Source organism: Staurois parvus, unplaced genomic scaffold (assembly GCF_062004578.1).
Source record: "Staurois parvus isolate SC_StPar_1 unplaced genomic scaffold, SC_StPar_1.0 ptg000232l, whole genome shotgun sequence".
Taxonomy (NCBI): domain Eukaryota; kingdom Metazoa; phylum Chordata; class Amphibia; order Anura; family Ranidae; genus Staurois; species Staurois parvus.
Genome location: NW_028318028.1, coordinates 2700728 through 2717221, shown reverse-complemented (window position 1 = coordinate 2717221; position 16494 = coordinate 2700728). Strand labels below are relative to the sequence as shown.

Below are 16494 nucleotides of genomic sequence, written 5' to 3'. Positions count from 1 at the left end.
TGATGTCACAGGGCAGTGAAATGTATGGGGGTGACATTGCTCTCATCCTGGTGGAGAACACTTGCAATGGATGTCATTAGCATGTTGGGAAAGGTAGCCAAAATCTAGATGAGTTCTATGTTGCAGCTGAGCCTGTGTACAGGCACCCCTGAACAGAATGCTGACCAGTTGGAGCTGCCCTTGTCCATGGTGCTGACCAGTTGACACTGTCTGAGTGCCCCTGTCCATGGTGCTGACTTATCATCATTGTGTATGGGTTCCCCTGACCATGGTGCTGAATTACCATCCCTGTCGCTGGGTTGCCCTCTTCATGGTGCTGAATTAACATCCCTGTATGTGGATTCCCCTGTCCATGGTGCGGTATTACCATCCCTGTGTCTGGGTGCCCCTGTCCATGGTGCTGAATAGCCGGCACTGTCTCTGGGTGCCCCTGTCCATGGTGCTGAATAGCCGGCACTGTCTCTGGGTGTTCCATTCATGATGCTGAATTGCCGGCACTGTCTCTGGGTGCCCTTGCCTATGGTGCTGAATTGCCGGCACTGTCTCTGGGTGCCCTTGCCTATGGTGCTGAATTGCCGGCACTGCCGCTGATGCTGATCAGTGGGCTCTGTCAGTTCAGCACCATGGACAGGGGCAGTCGGAGACAGGCTCAGCCACAACATGGAGTCAGCAATCATCTGCGTGCAGGGAATGTCAGAGACAGGCAGGAAAAGGAGACCGAGACCTCCTAGACAACCCATTGCAGAACCCTCTCATAGAGGATAAAACCTCCAATACCTTCCTAGGACACAGAAGACGGCATAGAGGAGATCTAGAGACAACCCGACCACAGACAATCCAAGGGGGAAAAACACTGCCAAAGCATAATCCCACAGATGTTCTGTTCTAACAAGGCACAACCCTGGCAGAAAGACATGCAAACACCAGAGAGACGGTCATCCTGAGCAATAAGAGACAACTTATCCCGGGAAGAGGTATAAAGAGACAACCTGGCCGTGCACAGAGCCTAGGAAGAGACTAGAAGGTGGGCACTGCGGTGTGTGGCACAGGGCTGCACCTACCTTCAGCTGGGCTCTCTCTGCGCCATGCCATCCAACCTGCTGCCAGCGCCGGCCGCCCCTCCTGCAGCAGCAGCGCCCCTCCAGCCTCAGGAAAGCAGCTGGCACGGAGGGGGCATTCAAAGGGCAAAAGCGGCTCCATCCATAGCTCCAGCGCCCGGCTCCGTGATCCCATCCAGTGCCATCCTGCTGCCCCCCCAACCGCACCCCGCGCTGCCTGGCAGCTTCCCAAGAGGCAGGAGATGGGCGCACATCCGACCCCCGGGAGGAGCCCTATGCCAGAGCCACCTCGTCCAATCCTCCGATCGGTGAGTCTGGGTGGAGGGGCCGGGGAGGATGGAGGTGACGGGGAGGGAGGAGGAGGAGGATGGGAGGGAGGAGAGGAGGAGGAGGAGCACCGACACTCTTCAGCACTGCACCATACACATACATGTGCGGAGAGGAGCAGAGAGAGAGAGATTGTTTTATCCAGCTGTATTTACTCAGTGCAGCTTACAACATCCAAATGAAAGATTTAACATCAATATGTCAGAAAAGAAAAAAAATCAAAAATAGAATCACTGAATTCGAAATAGGATCACCTCCCTCCTAAAAATGACTTGTAAACTCAATCATGTGTAGCTAATTACCTTCTTAATGACACACAAAGCCATTTGATTTCTAACTGTGATCAGCTGTGGTCATTTTGATTAGCTCAGCATGAAAAGAGCTTTCCTGGTGTATTTCAGTCCTTGGTAGTGCAACTGAAGCAAACAATCAACTATGGGTGGTGGCAAGGCACTGTTAATAGATCTCCAGGATAAAGTTGTGGACAAGCACAAGTCATGAAATGGATACAAAAAAAAATCAAAGTCTTTATCAATGCCTAGAAGCATAGTGAAGTCTATTATTCAGATGTGGAAGGTATTTGGTACAACACAGACTCTCCATAGATCGGGACGTCACTCCAAACTGGATAAAAGAGCCAGGAGGAAACTGATCAGAGAGGCTATGAAGAGGCTTACAGCAACTCTGAAGCAGTTGGAGGAATTTATGACAAAGAGTGGTCATTGTGTGCATGTGATAACAATATCACAAATTCTCCACAAACGTGGCTTGTAGAGACGAGCGAATTATTCAAAAATTCGATTCGGCTGATTCGCCGAATTTGAGGAAGAAATTTGATTCGATGCGAATTTATTCGCTACGAATTTAACTTATAAAAAGGGTTTCTAGGCTTCAGAGAGTCTTTATATTAGTGCAGAACACTGTACCTTTAATTTAAATGCCCTTGGAGATGAGGAAGGAGAAGGAGAAGGAGAAGGATGAGAAGAAGGAGAAGGATGAGAAGAAGGAGAAGGATGAGAAGAAGGAGAAGGATGAGAAGAAGGAGAAGGAGAAGGATGAGAAGGAGAAGGATGAGAAGGAGAAGGATGAGAAGGATGAGAAGGAGAAGGATGAGAAGAAGGAGAAGGAGAAGGATGAGAAGAAGGAGAATGAGAAGAAGGAGAAGGATGAGAAGGATGAGAAGGATGAGAAGAAGGAGAAGGATGAGAAGAAGGAGAAGGATGAGAAGAAGGATGAGAAGAAGGAGAAGGATGAGAAGAAGAAGGATGAGAAGAAGGAGAAGGAGAAGGAGAAGGATGAGAAGAAGGAGAAGGATGAGAAGAAGAAGAAGGATGAGAAGAAGGAGAAGGATGAGAAGAAGGAGAAGGAGAAGGATGAGAAGAAGGAGAAGGAGAAGGATGAGAAGAAGGAGAAGGATGAGAAGAAGGAGAAGGAGAAGGATGAGAAGAAGGAGAAGGATGAGGAGAAGGAGAAGGATGAGGAGAAGGAGAAGGATGAGAAGAAGGAGAAGGATGAGAAGAAGGAGAAGGATGAGAAGAAGGAGAAGGAGAAGGATGAGAAGAAGGAGAAGGATGAGAAGAAGGAGAAGGATGAGAAGAAGGAGAAGGAGAAGGATGAGAAGAAGGAGAAGGATGAGAAGAAGGAGAAGGAGAAGGATGAGAAGAAGGAGAAGGAGAAGGATGAGAAGAAGGAGAAGGATGAGAAGAAGGATGAGAAGAAGGAGAAGGATGAGAAGAAGGAGAAGGATGAGAAGAAGGAGAAGGATGAGAAGAAGGAGAAGGATGAGAAGAAGGATGAGAAGAAGGAGAAGGATGAGAAGAGGAAGGATGAGAAGAAGAAGAAGGATGAGAAGAAGAAGAAGGATGAGAAGAAGGAGAAGGATGAGAAGAAGAAGAAGGATGAGAAGAAGGAGAAGGATGAGAAGAAGGAGAAGGATGAGAAGAAGAAGAAGGATGAGAAGAAGGAGAAGGATGAGAAGAAGGAGAATTCCAAGCCGGCAAAAAGTGTATCTGCAGAGCTCCGCTATTTCTTAGCGGAGCTCTGCAGATACACTTAGCGAAGCTCTGCAGATACACTTTTTGCCGGCTTGGAATTCTTCTTATTTTCATCCTACTTCTTCTTCTTCTTCTTCTTCATCCTCATCCTCTTCTTCTTCTTCTGAGGATGAAGAAGAAGAAGAAGAGGATGAGGATGAAGAAGAAGAAGAAGAAGTAGGATGAAAATAAGAAAAATTCCAAGCCGGCAAAAAGTGTATCTGCAGAGCTCCGCTAAGTGTATCTGCAGAGCTCCGCTATTTCTGACAGTTCTCTGACATTCACATTTACAGCGGTTGAAACATTGTATCTATTTGTTTCCATTTATGGAAACAAATAGATACAATGTTTCCACCGCTGTAAATGTGAATGTCAGAGAACTGTCAGAAATAGAGGAGCTCTGCAGATACACTTTTTGCCGGCTTGGAATTCTTCTTATTTTCATCCTACTTCTTCTTCTTCTTCTTCTTCTTCTTCATCCTCATCCTCAGAAGAAGAAGAAGAATGAAAAGAAGAAGAAGAAGAATGAAAAGAAGAAGAAGAAGAATGAAAAGAAGAAGAAGAAGAATGAAAAGAAGAAGAAGAAGAATGAAAAGAAGAATGAGAAGAATGAAAAGATTCTTCTTCTTCTTTTCATTCTTCTTTTCATTCTTCTTCTTCTTTTCATTCTTCTTCTTTTCATTCTTCTTTTCATTCTTCTTTTCATTCTTCTTTTCATTCTTCTCATTCTTCTTTTCATTCTTCTTCTCATTCTTCTTTTCATTCTTCTTCTTCTTTTCATTCTTCTTTTCATTCTTCTCATTCTTCTTTTCATTCTTCTTCTCATTCTTCTTTTCATTCTTCTTCTTTTCATTCTTCTTCTTTTCATTCTTCTTCTTTTCATTCTTCTCATTCTTCTTCTCATTCTTCTTTTCATTCTTCTTCTCATTCTTCTTTTCATTCTTCTTCTTCTTTTCATTCTTCTTTTCATTCTTCTCATTCTTCTTTTCATTCTTCTTTTCATTCTTCTTCTCATTCTTCTTTTCTTCTTCATGAAAAGAAGAATGAAAAGAAGAATGAAAAGAAGAATAGGAATGAAAAGAAGAATGAGAAGAATGAAAAGAAGAATGAGAAGAATGAAAAGAAGAATGAGAAGAAGAAGGAAAAGAAGAAGGAAAAGAAGAAGAAGAAGAATGAAAAGGAAAAGAAGAATGAAAAGGAAAAGAAGAATGAAAAGAAGAAGAAGAAGAATGAAAAGAAGAAGAAGAAGAATGAAAAGAAGAAGGAGAAGAATGAAAAGAAGAATGAAAAGAAGAAGAATGAAAAGAAGAATGAAAAGAATGAAAAGATTCTTCTTCTTCTTTTCATTCTTTTCATTCTTATTCTTCTTTTCATTCTTCATCTTCTTCTTTTCATTCTTCTTTTCATTCTTCTCATTCTTCTTTTCATTCTTCTCATTCTTCTTTTCATTCTTCTCATTCTTCTTTTCATTCTTCTCATTCTTCTTCTCATTCTTCTTTTCATTCTTCTTTTCATTCTTCTTTTCATTCTTCTTTTCATTCTTCTTTTCATTCTTCTTTTCATTCTTCTTTTCATTCTTCTTTTCATTCTTCTTCTCATTCTTCTTTTCATAAAGAAGAATGAGAAGAATGAAAAGAAGAATGAAAAGAAGAATGAAAAGAAGAATGAGAAGAATGAAAAGAAGAAGAATGAAAAGAAGAATGAAAAGAAGAAGAATGAAAAGAAGAAGAAGAAGAATGAAAAGAAGAATGAAAAGAAGAAGAATGAAAAGAAGAAGAAGAATGAAAAGAAGAATGAAAAGAAGAAGAAGAAGAATGAAAAGAAGAAGAAGAAGAATGAAAAGAAGAATGAAAAGAAGAAGAAGAATGAAAAGAAGAAGAAGAATGAAAAGAATGAAAAGAAGAAGAAGAAGAATGAAAAGAAGAAGAAGAAGAATGAAAAGAAGAAGAAGAATGAAAAGAAGAATGAAAAGAAGAATGAAAAGAAGAAGAAGAATGAAAAGAAGAATGAAAAGAAGAATGAGAAGAATGAAAAGATTCTTCTTCTTCTTCTTTTCATTCTTCTTCTTCTTTTCATTCTTCTTCTTCTTCTTTTCATTCTTCTTTTCATTCTTCTCATTCTTCTTCTCATTCTTCTTTTCATTCTTCTTCTCATTCTTCTTTTTATTCTTCTCATTCTTCTTTTCATTCTTCTTCTTTTCATTCTTCTTTTCATTCTTCTTCTTCTTTTCATTCTTCTTTTCATTCTTCTTCTTTTCATTCTTCTTCTTTTCATTCTTCTTCTTCTTTTCATTCTTCTTCTTCTTCTTTTCATTCTTCTTCTTCTTCTTTTCATTCTTCTTTTCATTCTTCTTCTCATTCTTCTTTTCATGAAGAAGAAAAGAAGAATGAGAAAAATGAAAAGAAGAATGAGAAGAATGAAAAGAAGAATGAAAAGAAGAAGTATTCCAGTACAGCAAAAAGTGTATCTGCAGAGAGCTCCGCTATTTCTGACAGTTCTCTGACAGTTCTTTCACATTTACAGCGGTTGAAACATTGTATCTATTTATTTCCGAATAAAAACATCTGTATCCTAAATGGAAACAAATAGATACAATGTTTCAACCGCTGTACATGTGAAGGAACTGTCAGAGAACTGTCAGAAATAGCGGAGCTCTCTGCAGGGACACTTTTGCCGGCTGATCGGGAAAAATCCGATTCGCGCACCCGAAGTATGCTAATATTCGGATTCGCCGCGAATCAAATTTTTCCTGAAATTCGAAACGAATTCCACTTCGCCTGGTTCGATTCGCTCATCTCTAGTGGCTTGTATGGGAGGGTTGCAAGAAAAAAACCACTCCTCAAGAAAGGCCACATGCAGTCATGACTGAGGTTTGCCAAAACACGCCTTGAAGATTCTGAGGCCACATGGGAAAAGGTGTTATGGTCAGATGAGACTAAAATTTAATTATTTGGCATCTACATTAAACTATATGCCTGGCATAAATCTAATACAGCTCACCATGCAAATAACATAATTCCGACAGTAAAGCATGGAGGTGGTAATATCCTGTTATTTGGGGGGGGGGGGTTCTCTGGAGCCGGGACTGGAGCACTTGTGAGGGTAGAAGGACAAATGGATGGGGCTAAATGTCATCAAATTCTTGAGGAAAATCTGCTGCCATCTGCTAGAAAGTTGCCAATGGGAAGAAAGTTGACAATGCCCCAAAGCACACAGCAAAATTTAAGTGAACTTGAGCAGTTCTGCAAAGAAGAGCGGGCATTTATTGCAAAAGTCTCAATGTGCAAAGTTAGTAGAAACATATCCCAGAAGACTAAGGGCTGGAATTAAAGAAAAAGGTGTTTTAACAAAACACTGATTCAAGGGGCGATCCTTTTTCCAACTCAGTGATTCTGTTTTATTTTTCAGTGAATTTATTTTTTTTCTGACATGTTGGTGTTATATCTTTCACCTGGATGCTATAAGATGCACCAAGTAAATACAGCTGGATAAAACAAAAACTGTGCCTGTCTTCATTTCAGGCTGCAAAGCAACAAAATGTGATTATTTTAAATTGTTATTTTTTTTCTAAACCCAATGTGTGTATGTGTATATGTATATATATGTGTATATATATATGTGTGTGTGTGTGTGTGTGTGTGTGTGTGTGTGTGTGTGTGTGTGTGTGTGTGTGTGTGTAGGTACAGAGAGACACAATGCATATGCAGTATTTATAAGTTTGTTAAATAGATAGTAGATAGGTAAATGCGTATACACACCAATAAACCATAACGTTATGACCAATACCAGATAAAGTGAAAACCATTGAGTATCTTGGAACCTGGAAGTGGGTGGGATATGTTAGGCAGCACATAAACATGTTGTCCATGAAGTTGATGTGTTAAAAGTAGAAAAAAATGGACAAGTGTAAGAATTTGCGGTACAGTGACAAGGGCCAAATTATAATGGCTATGATGGCTATAGGGCTGGGTCAGAGCAATTCCAAAACAGCAGCTCTGTTCCTGGTCTGCAGTGGTCAGGATCTACAAAAATGGTCCAATGAAGGAAAACCAGCAAAATGGCTATAGGGTCATGAGACGCTATGGCGCATTGATGCACATGGGCGTGAAGGCTGGCTCATGTAGTCTGATCAAATAGAAGCGCTACTGTAACTCAAATTTCTGAAAACGTTAATATGGGTTCTGATAGAAAGGTGTCAGAACACACAGTGCATCATAGGTTGTTGTGTATGAGGTTGTGTGTCCGCAGACTGTGTTCACAGCCAGACATGCCTTCAATGGACATGTGTGCATCAGAACTGGACCACAGAGCAATGGAATAAGGTGCCCTGGTCTGGTGAATTCAAGAATGATTTGAGGAAGACAACAAGTTCCAAGTGTTGACAAAATCTCTAGATCTCAGTCCAGTTGACCATCTGTGGGAAATGCTGTGGGATATGTTGGAAATCCGATCTGAAGTCCAATCCATGGAGGCCCCACTTCTCATGCGATGTTCTACTGATGGCTTGGTGCCAGATAATACAGCAAACTTATGAAACTAACTGTACATACAGTAGATCTATTTTCTAATTTATATATATATATATATATATATATAGGTTACATGTACACTTATTTACAGGATAATAACCGTACACTTGACAGCAGCCATTATAGTCTTCTGGATCAACTTTTTTTTATCCTCAGAGAACCCTATAAAATAGCATGTAGGCTACGTGTGCACATAAAAAGAATATATAATAGTGCAGCGCTATAAATAAGTATACACTGATTCCCTCCAACAAAGTGATAGGATCCTAAATGGATCTATACATATAAAATACGTGACACAGTAATAGTGTTATATACATGCGTGAACCATAAATAAATTCCTAATCCACACTTGAGGGATCACTCAATCACAAATGAATGGTGCAAAACTGTGTGTGTATCCCTATACAGGGATAAAATCCTATAACGTGATAAGTGTACCACACTTGACAACATAAAAGGTCCACACTAAAATAAAAATCCTGTGAGAATTACCTGTGAGGATTTTGGTGTGATCCTAAAAGCAAGCTGGCCCATGTGGTCACTGTAAGGAGGTGAGGGGGCATTTTGGCCATTTGAGGATTTGCATCTGTGATGTGACCACGACTACACAATATCACCTGCATGATTTTGATGTTTGGAGCAATATTTGATATTTTCAATTTTGGACTTTATTCATTTATGTATATAATCATTTATGTGGGGGGTTCTGATTTGTATTTGCATTTTTATTTTAGTGTGGACCTTTTATGTTGTCAAGTGTGGTACACGTTATAGGATTTTATCGGGATGCGCACACAGTTTTGCACCATTCATTTGTGATTGAGTGATCCCTCAAGTGTGGATTGGAGGGGGATTAGGAATTTATTTATGGTTCACGTGTGTATATAAGACTCACGGGGGTTTATTTACTAAAGCTGGAGAGTCCAAAATCAGACTCCCTTCTACATAGAAACCAATCAGCTTCCAGGTTTCATTGCCAAAGCTTCATTGAACAAGCTGAGGTTAGAAGCTGATTGGTTTCTATGCAGAAGGGAGTCTGATTTTGGACTCTCCAGCTTTAGTAAATAAACCCCACTGTGTCACATATTTTATATGTATAGATCCATTTAGGATCCTATCACTTTGTTGGAGGGAATCAGTGTATACTTATTTATAGCGCTGAACTATGATATATTCTTTTTAAGTCATATACACCTTGGGGTTTTAGGTATTAGTGCCAGCAGCTTAGGGATAGGGAGGATCCATATAAGTGCAGGAGGACCTCATATTATCATCTACGTGTGCACATAGGTGCAAAAAAAGTAATTTTTAAAAACATATGCCTTTTTTTAATGCCTTTGAAAGCAGTTGTAGGTTATCTAATGTGCATATGCACAGTGTGATGTTTACAGGTGTATTTTAGAGCAGCATTCAGGTGCATTAAACATTTCTCCAATCTTGTGTTCAGAGAAAAGCATGTTGAAATAATTTTCTGGAGTGACTCTAAAATGTTTCTGCCAGTCGTAAGCTAATTACATAAATCATTAAGTTGGACCCCATGATGCAGAAATTATATATATATATATATATATATATATATATATACACAGTCATGGCCAAAAATATTGGCACCCCTGCATTTCTGTCAGATAATGCACCACTTTGCCCAGAAAATTAATTCAATTGCAAATGTGTAGGCATTCCCATGTTCATTTGTTTTGTTTGTATTAGTATGACACAAAGAAGTGGAGAGACAAAAAGACAAATCTGACACATTCCACAAAAAACCCCAAAAATGTACTGGACAAAATTATTGGCATCCTCAATTTAATGTTTGGTAGCTCACCCTTGAAACTGAAATCAATCGCTTCCTGTAACCATCAGTGAGTTTCTTCCACCTCTCTACTGAAATCCTGGACCACTCTTATTTGACCAACTGCTCCAGGTGTCTCAGATTGGAAGGGTTCCTTTTCCCAACTTCTGTTTTGAGATCTCTCTACAAGTGCTCTATGGAATTGAATTTCTTGTCAGGTCAGTACTCTCCAGTGCTTTGTCTGAAACCATTTCTGGGGGCTTTTTGCCCTGTTCTTTCGGCCGTTACCCTGCTATAAGACCCATTACCTCTGACGGAGACCCAACTTTCTGACACTGGGCTCTACGTTGTACCCCAGAATTCTTTGGTAGCCTTCAGATTTCATAATGTCATGCACACGGCTAAGACATCCAGTGCCTGAAGCAGCAAATCAACCCAAAACATCAGTGAACCTCCACCATGTTTGACTGTAAGGACTGTATTCTTTTATTTAAAGGCCTCATCACTTTTTCTGAAAATAGTAGAATGATGTGCTTTACTAAAAAGCTGTACTTTTGTTTTGTCTGTCCACAGTACAGTATCACAAAAGGATTTTGGCTTCCTCAGGTAAGTTTTGGCAAACTCCAATCTGTTTTTTTATGTTTCTGTGTCAGCAGTGGGGTCTTCCTGGGTCTCCTACCATAGCGTCCCTTTTCATTCAGATGGCAACGTATAGTGCGAGCTGACACGGTTGTACCCGGTGCCTGAAGGTCAGCTTGAATTTGTCTGGAAGTTGATCGAGGTTCTTTAGCCACCATTCAAACAATCCCAATCCTTCATTGCAATGTCTGATCAAGTTTTCTCTTTTGTTCACATCCAGGGAGATTAGCTACAGTGCCTTGAGAATGCCTAAACATTTGTAATTGCAACAATTTTCTAGGTGAAGTGATGCATTATCTGACATAAATGCAGGGGTGCCAATATTGTTGGCCATGACTATATGTGTGTGTGTGTGTGTGTGTGTGTGTGTGTGTGTGTGTGTGTGTGTATATATATATATATATATATATATATATACTGTATACACAATGCTAAAAAAATTAAAGGAATACTTTTTAATCAGAGTATAGCATCAAGCCGATTAAACTCCTTGGACATTGATCTGGTTGATCTGGTCAGTTAAGTAGCAGAGGGGGTTGTTAATCAGTTTCAGCTTCTTTGCTGTTAATGAAATTAACAATAGGTGCACTAGATGGGCAACAATGAGATGACCCCCTAAACAGGAATGGTTTTACAGGTGGAGGCCACTGACGTTTTTTTCCCTACTCACCTTTTCTGACTGTTTTTTTCACTAGTTTTGCATTTGGCTAGGGTCAGTGTCACTATTGGCAGCATGACGTGATACCTGGACCCTACAGATGTTGTACAGGCAGTCCAACTCCTCCAGGATGGCACATCAATACGTGCCATTGCCAGAAGGTGTCTCCCAGCACAATCTCAAGAGCATAAAGTAGATTCCAGGGGACAGGCATTTACTCTAGGAGAGCTGGACAGGGCCATAGAAGGTCCTTAACCCATCAACAGGACCAGTATATGCTCCTTTGTGCAAGGAGGAACAGAATGAGCACTGCCAGAGCCCTACAAAATTACCTCCAGCAGGCCACTGGTGTGAATGTATCTGACCAAACAATCAGAAAAAGACTTCATGAGGGTGGCCTGAGGGCCTGACATCCTCTAGTGGGCCCTGTGCTCACTGCCCGGCACAATAGAGCTCAATTGCCATTTTCCACTGAACACCAGAATTGGCAGGTTCGCCACTGGCTCCCTGTGCATTTCACAGATGAGAGCAGGTTCACCCTGGGCAAATGTGACAGATGTGAAAGGGTCTGGAGAAGCCATGGAGAATGTTATGCTACCTATAACATCATTCGGCATGACCGTTTTGGTGGTGGGTCAGTGATGGTCTAGGGAGGAATGTCCATGGAGGGATGCACAGACCTCTACAAAGGCACCCTGACTGCCATTAGGTATCAGGATGAAATCCCTGGACCCATTGTCAGACCCTACGCTGGTGCAGTGGGTCCTGGGTTCCTACTGGTGTATGACAATGCATGGCTTCATGTGGCAAGAGTATGCAGGCAGTTCCTGGAGGATGAAGGAATTGATACCATTGAATGGCCCCCATGCTCGCCTGACCTAAATCCAATAGAACACCTCTGGGATATCATGTTTCGGTCCATCCAATGATGCCATAAAAATATAAACAATGGGTGCAGCGCTTAAATAGAACATTACCACAAATAATGCATACAATATGAACATAGCAAAAGTGACTTATAAGTGCTGATAAATAAATAAATAAATGATGTGACTCAAAGTGTCAAATAGTACTTGTCACTGCACGTGACCCATAATGGTGCATACAGTAAAGTGCAAAACCTGTAATCCACACATATAATCATTATCAGTGTCACTGCGCCGTGACTACACATGCATACAAAGTGATAGAGGTAAGCATATAGTCCACAATATCCCAGTGGGTTAGATGTATGGAAGATCACACGGATTCCCAAAAACTGGTAGTTTAATCCAGTAGGTGATGGTGTATCCAAACTGATAAAAGACTGTGCACTCACCGGATGCGCAATCAATATGCGCATTTAAGAGAACACTCTCAATGATAGCCGGAAATCCCTCTGGAATATGGTCTGATCTGCTGTCACTCTCTGCTCACTCAGCTGTCAGCCATGGCTCTAACCTCGTTTCACGTGGCTCTGTGGGTAGTGGGAAGAATTACTGTATTTCCACTCCCTGGTTCCTTGAGACACTGGTGATGTAACCCTGGCTTTACAGCTGCATCCACATCACTGAATTCATTTTACTATATCTCGTGTCTTGTTGCTGTGCTTAGTTTTGCCATGGTGTATGACCTTTGACATGAAGCTGTCTTCTATAACTTCACCTCAGACTGTCCAGTAGCTCAGTGATGCCCTGGTCTAGATCTGAGAGGAAATACCCCAGGGCACCATCCATCGTGTTATTAGGAGCATGCCCCAATGTTGTCAGGCATGCATACAAGCATGTAGGGGCCACACAAACAACTGAGTACCATTTTGAGTTGCTGCATGAAATGAAATGTCAGCAAAATGGACTAGCTTGCTGCATAATGTTTTCACTTTGATTTTCGGGGTGTCTTTGAATTCAGTCCTCTGTAGGTTGATAATTTCCAGTTCTATCAAACGATGGGACATTGTTCCTAACACATTACCCAGCCCATATCAATATAGATATCCAACATGATATTTGATCTGATGTGTTTTCAAAGTGTCCTTTTAATTTGTTTTGAGCAGTGTGTATACAGTATATATATAATTACAAAGGCTTAGCTATTAAATTTTTACTGAATAAATTGTCAAAATTGCAAATAGGGGTGGGGGGAACAACACTTTGGGGGCGATTTACTAAAACTGAAAGGTACAAAATCTGGTGCAGCACTGCATAGAAACATTTTAGCTTCCAGGCCCTTTTGTCAAAGCTTAATTGAATAAACTGAAGTTAGAAGCTGATTGGCTACATGCACAGCTGCACCAGATTTTATACTCTGCAGATTTAGTAAATCAACCCCTGTGGCTCATAAGCAATTGGGCTTACCCAGTTTAAAACCAGACTGTAAACTGGGCACCCCCCCCCCCCACACACACACACACACTTTCCAGTTCTCTGTCCCCTTGCCCCCTCTCCACATATACTTTGCTTTTAAACATGCCTTTTTCGAGTTGTCCTTTTCTCTGTTTACTACCCTTCCATCTGCTACACAGAATAGGGCTCATGTAATGACATGTAAGCATCATTCTGTTCTGCTGTACAGTGATCCTTGGCTGGAAGGATGGCAAACCCCAAGAGGCATGTCCATCATTGCCTGGACTCACAGGAAGGGGTTAGATGAAGCTTGGTGTCAATCAAACCCAGAAGGATGAAGATTCTTCAGTGATTATTCTTGGAAAAGAGGTGAGCAGTCCAACTAAAGGTACAGTATATTTCTATACCTTAAAAACTGCTGGACCTTTTATCCATTTTCAAAAACTGGAGTTGGGCCGTAAGTACTATAGTCATAATGGTGGTAGGGGTGCTACTGTTTTTATATTCAGCTTTATAGCCAATTTGATTTATATAAAGACTCTAAATGAAATCTCTCAATGCCTGGTGTGAATCAATAGTCATGTGATACGCTGTGTCCCAGGTTCTCTTTCTTCAGAGTGGTAGAGTCCTTCTTCAAGTGACCACCTCTTTTGCTGTTGATGTGTATAAAAAGGTTCAAATCACTTAACAAAGCATAGACTAGAGGTTAAGTGTGTATGCACATCATGTCTTACAAGTAAACTTTACATCTTTTGCAGACCATTTACTGGAGTGCTGACGTTTGGAGTGCTGACTGGTGATGTGGATTCTGCTCATTGGCCAAAAGAAGAGTCTTTCAGCAGGGTCCTGAAGATTCCAATGGCAGTGTGATACCTTCACAATGAGGGGCTACAACAAGACCACTTGACAGCAGGCATGGACTGCAGAGGTGAATCAGCGGCCTCTACTAGATGTTGGAGAGTGTCAAGTGATTGGGGACTTTGGTGAATAAAATGGTCCTAGAGGGTCACTTTTTAAAAAAAAATTTTGAGTGTCTGGGAATTAAGTGAGTTGAACGGATAAAGTGGATATTGCTTTTTCCTGGAGGTGAGGTTTACATTAAATGTGCTTTGCCCATGTAGGGCGAACAACAGGTCCATTTTAATGGGAGCCCTGTGGGCTACTTATGTTCACCTTGCCTTCATTCCATGCCCATTTGTTTACCACCAGGACAAAGAATAATACTTACTACATTCACGTGTGTGGTTCCTGTGAATCATTTTCCTACTTTCCATATAACAGTGTTAGTGCTAGGTGATGACTGCTGATACTCTCAGTGCTGTTGCATGGGGATGAGGAGAGAGTCCTCAGTAAGGCTGGCCATACATTATACAATTTTCTTGAGATTTTTGGTTTAGATTTACCAAACACCATATAATAGGAGGTCAAACTTAACAACACTTTCAATTGTATCCAATTACGCAGGCTTTTGCACTACATAGTTGAAGGTAAATCTAAAGGAAATTGGGCAGAAATTTGACAGAAAATTGTATAGTGTATGGCCAGCCTTAGAGCTGCTAGGAAATAACGTAGGGATTTTTCTGCTCACTTCCTGTTGGGTCTACCATTAAGGTGAAAATGATGCTTCCTCCTACATGGGCAAGGCCAGGTTCACTTTAACATTTGTATCCTTTGAAATGGATGCCAAGTTTGCCCTTTTGATGTCTGTGTATTCAAAGGCTTACACCTGGCATATCTGATAAGATGTCTTTGGGATATTTATTGCTGAGTCAATATTGAAACTGAGTCCTTGTAAACTCGAGCCTTGCAACTGGTTTATGAGATGTTATTACACTTCTAGGAAAGACTTGTGTAGGAAATGAGTCAGAGACTAAAACCAACTAAAAAGAGCTTCTTAATTCTGGAAAACCTGTTAATATTTCACTGAAATAGCATTTGATACTTGGACATATATCTAAAAGGTGCAATCTTCAAGAGAATGATAAGAAGAGGAGAAATAAGAATATTTCCAAAATAAGTCTTGCAACTGTAATCAATAAAGAGTTCTTAGCCTTCAAGCATATCGAAAGCTAAAACTAAATTTTTTTTCTCATGTTGGGGACGATGTGGAATGACTCAAACTGTCAATTTGTTTGCGGTCTGTGTCTGATTCAGATATCCTGTCCTGGGAAAATCCCTTCAGTTGTCACCAGAATAAGTGTCTCCATTGGAAGATTTCCCCTCTATTACTGCTCTTGTGACAACTTAGAGTTTAGTTTTTTTCATCACTTTCTGCTGCAGTGACAATAGTCACCAGGGTAAATAGATAGGGTGGATCTCTACAGCAAATATGCTTGGGGTATAGGTGTATGGTCCTGGATCCCTCTAATGTTTCTTGTTATTGCCTAATAGTGTAGGAATGGTGTTTATAACTAGGCTACAAGCTTCTGAACACCAAAGGGCTTCCATGGTCACCATGGACCATGACTGGAATAATGACACCTAGATTTGAAACATCAAGCCAAGCCTCATGTTGCCACAACCAGCTGCTGATAAACACTGAGCCATTCTAGTGAACTGTCACTCCCTGATGAAAGGAGCACATAGCCTCCAAATTGCTTTAGCATTATTTGGATTTTCATTGGCATAAACGTGTATTTTGACATTAATGTCATCGAGTGGCACTTCAAATCTAAATTTACTTAACCTCCCTGGCAGTATGATTATGTCAGGAATTTTGTACCAAAAGCGGTACCATTTTTTTGCATGGAAATTTGGTGTTATGTATTGTAGGCCTGCAATTCTTAGTAATTACTTACTTAATAAATACTCATAAAAAATAATAATATAATAATAATAAATTTAATTCAATAATATAATCAAACCAAAAACACTGAAATTTGAAATATAGCGCCAAGTTCGCACATCACTGAGCAAAGTCGCAAAATCGTTTTCAGTGTCTGACGAATTTCCCCACAAATCATTATCACTCAATTCTGCAAGTGGTTCTGATTTACTATCGCTGTTCTCTAGCTGGTCTAAAACCGATTTTGACCTAAAGGGACGCTTTTTGGACGTCGTGGACTTTTCTAAGTTTCCAGGCAGAAAGAACAGTCAAAATGCAGGCAGGGCACAGGGCAAAGCAGTAGGGACAA

The 16494-nt window shown here is 40.6% G+C and overlaps 1 protein-coding gene and 1 long non-coding RNA gene across 2 annotated transcripts in view; one reads left to right on the top strand and one right to left on the bottom strand.

Moving 5' to 3' along the window:
• LRFN1 (leucine rich repeat and fibronectin type III domain containing 1) overlaps positions 1-1392 on the bottom strand; it is a 240561-nt gene extending 239169 nt beyond the window's left edge. Inside the window, exon 1 of the mRNA XM_089679806.1 lies at positions 1062-1392. The gene's annotated coding sequence lies outside the window, so the exon portion shown is untranslated. The remainder of the gene's footprint in view (positions 1-1061) is intronic.
• Positions 589-16042, top strand: LOC149460236 (uncharacterized). Its single transcript, XR_016313085.1, has 3 exons — positions 589-1366; positions 13590-13729; positions 14119-16042. It is a non-coding gene; the product is annotated as an uncharacterized LOC149460236 (long non-coding RNA).
• Positions 16043-16494: the final 452 nt, after the last annotated feature.